Here is a 6,483-nt window from a genome sequence, read left to right as displayed (position 1 = left end):
ACATTATTGCAAAAGCTACATTGCCCATCTATTGGCCATAATAATTGGGTTTGCAATAGAGTAAGAGGATGACTCTACACCCCTCTCAACACAAGATATAGAGGACTTTGAAACATTGATATTATCGCTAGAATGGGAATTAGACCCTCCACCTATTGTCAATGCAGATAGCATGGATGGGCAATAATCCAAACAGATTCTAGAGAATGACAATGTGGAACTCTACCAAATAATATTGCAACTTAGTTTAGTCTTGCTCCCGCAACAACGGAAGGACTGAAGCATGGAAATCCAAGAGGATACCATGCCACATAAGAGAGCCAAATAGCATTCCTCTCCAAGAATCACAAGTCACCAATGTGGACGACTCCACGACTCTAGAATCACAACCCCCAAATGTCTCTAATGGCACCATACAACAGACTGTTGTTTAAGAAATAGATCAAAATTACACATGGGCACATGGGAGTCAATTGTATGTCCAATACAAGCAAGGCCATAGCACATTCTAGATCATACAACATCACAGCCAACGCTTACAATAGTGGTCTCAATTATTTGCTACCATGGCATCAGATGAGTAGTAGGAAAGAGAAATGGAAAGACAGATGCTCCCATCACTCCAATCCAAGTTGTAAAGTGCTAAGATTGAAATTATGAAGCTCAAGGAAAGTATGGCTGAACAAATGCAGCAATGGTTCCTTGAACAAAATGCTCCAGCAGAAAGTAGAAAGGATGCCCTACAAGCCACGGTTTCTCTCTAAAAAAAACACCTATAGCTATTTGATGCCTTGAACCAAAAGGAAAAGGTTGAGTTATCCCTATCCCATATCAAGAAGTAATTGGTGCACTTAAATGAAAGATTACTACTTAAAGAGGTGTCAAAGTGCGGATCGTACTAGCCTAGTGGACACAAGATTAGCAAAAAATCTAAGGAGGCTCAAAGCATACTGAATAAGACATGAGAGGGAGATAGCAAATCTCAATCTATTGCAAATGTGTGTACTCAACAATACATGATAGGCTTCTTATATAGAGAGAGCCTTTAGAATAGTCAACCCATGTGGGATCCTCTCATCCACATCTCTCCTAGTGGATATCCTTGATCCACGTCTCCACATCATGTAGTCCACATCTTAGGGTGGCTACTTTAATACATTCCTTATCACATACCTTTGCCCTTTAATCTATGTGCTCATGGCACCATATCTCTCAACACCTCCCCTTGGTGCCATAATCCTTTGGCTACTGCAAAGTGGTCAGATGTGAGTTACATTCCATCACCTCCCCTTAGTGCATGCATTGCTACTTAAGGTGGTCAAGTGTGGCTTTTACATGTCAATACCTCCCTTGGGTGCTTTCATAGCTACTCTCAGGTGATCAGGTTTGATTTACAAATGTGTGGGCTGATTGGCGAGGTTGTTGTTTCTGTGGCTGCATAGGAGCAGTTGAGATCGACCGACGATGGTGTACGTGAGCTATGGCGAGTCTGCCGTGTAGTTGTAGAGACTGCACTGCCATGTTGGAGCTATGGCATTGTAGAGATTGTCGGGGCTTAGAGCCTAGATGCGCTATGTGTGCTGCTAGTTATCCGTGTTATTGCAACCTTGTCTATGGCTCATAGCAGAAGCTTTCAAAGGAGGACATAGATGGAGGGCAAAGGAAGTGTCGTGGAGCCTTGCAGGAGGACTTCTTTCATTGGCGAGGCTACTTCTACAAGGAAGAGTCATTGAGCCACTACAACCTACAACGTATGGTCATAGAAGCTGCTAGGGAAGGCCGTGTGCAAGGCATTGATGAAGCTAATGGCTCACTGATATTTCTTTCTCTCTCACTCTATGAAGGAAATGGTAGGCACTATGGACTCTCTCAACTCATTGTAATCTCAGAAATCTCACAAACTCTCCCTAACATCAAGATAAGAGTGTGCTACTCACTCTAAACTACCTAGGCTTATGGGCAACCTATGCTCTGATACCATGTCAAAGTGCAGATCGTACTAGCCTAGTGGACACAAGATTAGCAGAATATCCAAGGAGGCTCAAAGCATATTGAATAAGACATGAGAGGGAGATAGCAAATCTCAATCTATTGCAAATGTGTGTACTCAACAATACATGATAGGCTTCTTATATAGAGAGAGCCTTTAGAATAGTCAACCCATGTGGGATCCTCTCATCCACATCTCTCCTTGTGGATATCCTTGATCCACATCTCCACATCATGTAGTCCACATCTTAGGGTGGCTACTTTAATACATTCCTTATCACATACCTTTGCCCTTTAATCTATGTGCTCATGGCACCATATCTCTCAACAAGAGGATCATCTCCATGCCACATTAGACATAAACAATGAGTTGCACAACATCCTCAAAGATGGTAAATGTCAAATTCAAGCACTAGAGAAGGAATGCATGGCATCAAGTGAGATACTTGTGCACACCAAAGCAAAACTGGGTCCTCAAGAGCAAGAGATACTCCAACTCTGCATGCTTATTGATTAATTTCTAGGGCATCCAAAAGCAACTTAACAATTCAATAGTCTAAATCTTGCATACACCTCCACATTGGGTAAGTATAAAGAAAGTGCATGGAATGACACAATCAAAAGGCAATAATTTCCAAGTTGGAAATTCAACTACTAGGTCAAGCTGATGATGATGCGGAGGGGTCAGCAGAAGATCTTCTGCTACAAGGCATCACTACATTATACCAAGAGCTTGTTGCAATCCTCCAACAAGAGGATCACCTTGAAGGAAGAATACGCATACTCTAGAAACACTTGCAAATCAAAATGTTACATGCAGTATCTAGTCTTTATTGGATTGGACTAGACTAGTAAGCACCAAGGCTCTCCGAGATCTATGCCAGCATATGGATGAACATGAGAAGAATGTGTTCTATCTCCCAGTGCATGCAAATCTCATACAGATAAAGGCCGATAAAATACCACTATATGGATGCTTGATGGGAAGCCCCCCTCTTTGGGTAGTAGCAGGACTCCTACCTTTACTGCAATAATCACAAGCAACTTCCATGGGATATAACTCCTAGAAAAGTCCAAAATTAAATTTGTCAATGCCTACTAGAAGCGATAAGGCTCTGCCAGAGGAATATGTGGTCTACCTTCAATCTAATCTCCCCTATCTTGCCACTCTCTATTCTGATCTACTCACATCCCTCCCTAACTCTAGTACTATCCTCCATACCTTTCCAAAAATCCATGCTAATCCATATTCCTTGCCATGCCTCTTTGCCCATTCCTCTCAACACTATTGCCTAATCTAAGAATCTAAATCCTATCATCCAATTACACCTAACTTTTTTCCAACACTTGACAATTCATCCCTTGAAAATTATCAAGTTGCTAAATCAATTTGCCCTGCTCTCCCTCCACTTTCCACAAACATCCCTACTTCTAGCTTCTCAAATTCACTACTTGCTTCAACCTCAAGGTTTTCCCCTATAACCTCATCCTCTCCCCCAAGACCACATGTTCCTCCAATCTCCCTTGAGTTTTCAATGGAAGACACCATTAATGATTCCATCAATGAGCTTCAAGAATTGGATAATCCAATTCACACACCCACACAGGAGTTGCAACAATATACAGATAGGATTCCCATGCTTGATAATCCCATTGGTGATTTTTGGAAGCAATACCCAAACATGTAGTCTAGAGGAGGATGGGACCTCTCTGGAATTTCAATGAGTATCCACCAAGCACAAATCACTCCAGAGATAAGTATGAAATTGGAGCCATAGCCTACTTGGTGTAGACCAAAGCTGCTCAATGAAAAGTACCTCCTTGATTATATATAGGCTCCATCTTTCTTTCGCATGCATCCCACATTTGATGCAGTTCCCCGTCATCACTACCGGTGGGATGCCAATCATCATGATCCAAATAATGTAGATGCTCCTCAGCAATCAATCATTGATCACAATAGAAATTTTAAAATCAAATGGACAAGCCAAGAAACCTTGGACAAACATGAATCAATTATGCAAGGCAGTTATGACAAAACACTCAAGGAAAGTACAAAATACAGTGAAGCCTTAGCAGTCATCTTGGAGGTGTCCCTCACCATTGATGACCATCTGCCCAACCTCAACTTCAATCCAAATCAACAAATAGATGCTCAAACAACAAGTCGCCTCTTTCAAAGAGCCATATCTCTTCAAGGGCGTTATGTGTGTTTGTTTGAAGAAATGGTTGACACTGGCTTCTTAAAAATTGAGAAAGCAATCTAGGTGTTCATGGATTACAAGCAAAAGATCGACAATAAGCTCGCTCCATCTACCACTGCTGCCATCTTTACCATACTCATTGGGTAAAGACAACCGCACCACAACATCATCTCTAGACTCAACCATAACCCAAGGACGGGTAATCAAATTGGTTCATGGGAATTGTTAACCTTGTGGCAACAAGGGCCAAAAGTGCACAATCTAGGATAACAACTATGAGAGCATTGTGTGTGTAGAGTAGCAGCAAAGCTCCGCTTGTAATATCTTGAGCCTGAAAGATGGTATTATAAATCTAAAAGGATGAGGATAGCCAAAATCCTCTCTTGAAAGGATCCAATGATACTTGCAAAATCAAGATATAGAGAGAGAAATACTAAATCTAGAGAGAGAAAGATTAAAAGCCTACACTTGCTGAGGTCCCTCCACTTTGTGTAGAGACCCAAAGGGTCCACCCACTTTGTGTAGAGACCCAAAAGGTCCCTCCCAAAAGTGGAGGGACTCCTGTTTAGAAGGTGTAGAGACCAATGGAATGAAGCTCCCACTCTTTGGGGTTCAGTGTTCAAGCTCACTATTGTGTTCATGCGATTGATCTCCATTGCGTCCATGCTCTCTTACACTATCATGTTCTAGCATGCCCTTACCCTTGCACTCTCTACCCTTGTACAACCTCCTCCTCCTCCTTCCTCCCTCCTCCTCCTCCTCCTCCTCCTCCTCCTCCTCCTCCTCCTCCTCCTCCTCCTCCTCCCTCCTCCTTCCTCCTTCCTCCTTTCCCTCCCATCTCCTTCTCCTTCCTCCTCGTTCCTCCCTCCCTCCTCCCTCCTCCTCCTCCTCCTTCCTCCTCCCTCCTCCTACTCCTCCGCCTCCCTCCTCCTTCCTCCTCCTTTGTCCCTCCTCCTTCCTCCTCCTTCCTCCTCCTCCTCCTCCTTCCTCCCTCCTCCTCCTCCTCCTCCTCCTCCTTCCTTGTCCCTCCTTCTCAACCCTTACCCCTCGAATCCACAAAGGAGACTAGCTCTTCACTCCTCAACCTTGGACTCCTCTTAAACCTTGCAACCCCCTCTGAACCATGAAGCTCCTAGTTAGCTCTCTCAACCGTGTCCCCCTTTTGAACCCTGAGATCCCCTTCTAAACCCTTGAACTCCCGTGGAGGCGAGAGCCTCCATCAGTCATTATGATCAAGATTTCTTTCTCATTCATGCATGCATGATCTATCTGCTTTCCACGCTTTAGCCTACACCTCTCACTGGAACATGACTCAGGGACCTATGCTACACTTGTTGAACACCTATGCTACAATGAGAAACGACACGACTATAGGTGACCAACACCCTCAAAACCTGCACTTTTGATAAAACAGAGACAACATTACCACATATCACACCAAAAGATGTATTTAGCTTTCTAGTACAGGTGCTAGAAGAAAACAAATGGCTAGTGACTCTCAAGGGGTTCACCTCCAAAAAATTTAGCGTACCACGTGCATTCAAGAGGGTTATTTTATCCCAATTTTGGGAAAATTTTAATAGGATTACAGTAATAAGAGGGGTTTTTTAATTTAATCCGTTAGTTCATAAGCAAAGAGGGGTGGTTTTATCCGGGGGGGATTTTAATTGAGGGGTTTTTTAAATACCCCTTGAACGCACGTGACACCTAGGATTTTGTAGTTGTGCACCCCCTGAGTAGTGGCTTCCCCTTGACTCTAATAGTGAAGACAATACATGGGTATGTTTATCTATTGATGTTGATCAAGGAGAGGCTAAGAATGCATCTATCACATCACAATGGAGGCTAAGAATGCATCTATCACATCACAATGGACTCTAAACACTTATTTCATTAATTTTGGACTCATATGTCTACATTTGGACTAATCCTTAAAATCCTTCCCAAATGAAAAGTTTACTTTATGAAAATGTCATTTGAGAATCAAAAGTTTACTTTCTAGCACTGTCATTTCCACAAAATACATTTCAAAAATGACTCTACAATGTTGCAGTAATAATGCAAAAAATACTATTAAATCCTAAATTTTTTGTATTTCTTATTTTTAAGAATCGTATTCTTAAATTAAAAAATCCCTTGGGTTATTAGTTTAGATCCATGAAAGCTAAATTGTCAAATTCTATTGTTTGCTCACCTCACAAGTTAGTTGGTGGTCTCTATTCTAGTGGTGGTTCATTGATAATCTCCATGAAATTAATGGCAAGGTGCAGGTTGTCATGGCTTGCAAGAG

This window comes from Dipteris shenzhenensis, chromosome 15 (assembly GCF_047967505.1).
Source record: "Dipteris shenzhenensis isolate YYH24624 ecotype China chromosome 15, Dip_SZ_1.0, whole genome shotgun sequence".
Classification (NCBI taxonomy): Eukaryota; Viridiplantae; Streptophyta; class Polypodiopsida; order Gleicheniales; family Dipteridaceae; genus Dipteris; species Dipteris shenzhenensis.
The sequence above is the reverse complement of the archived record's forward strand: the minus strand, read 5'-3'. Positions refer to the sequence as shown.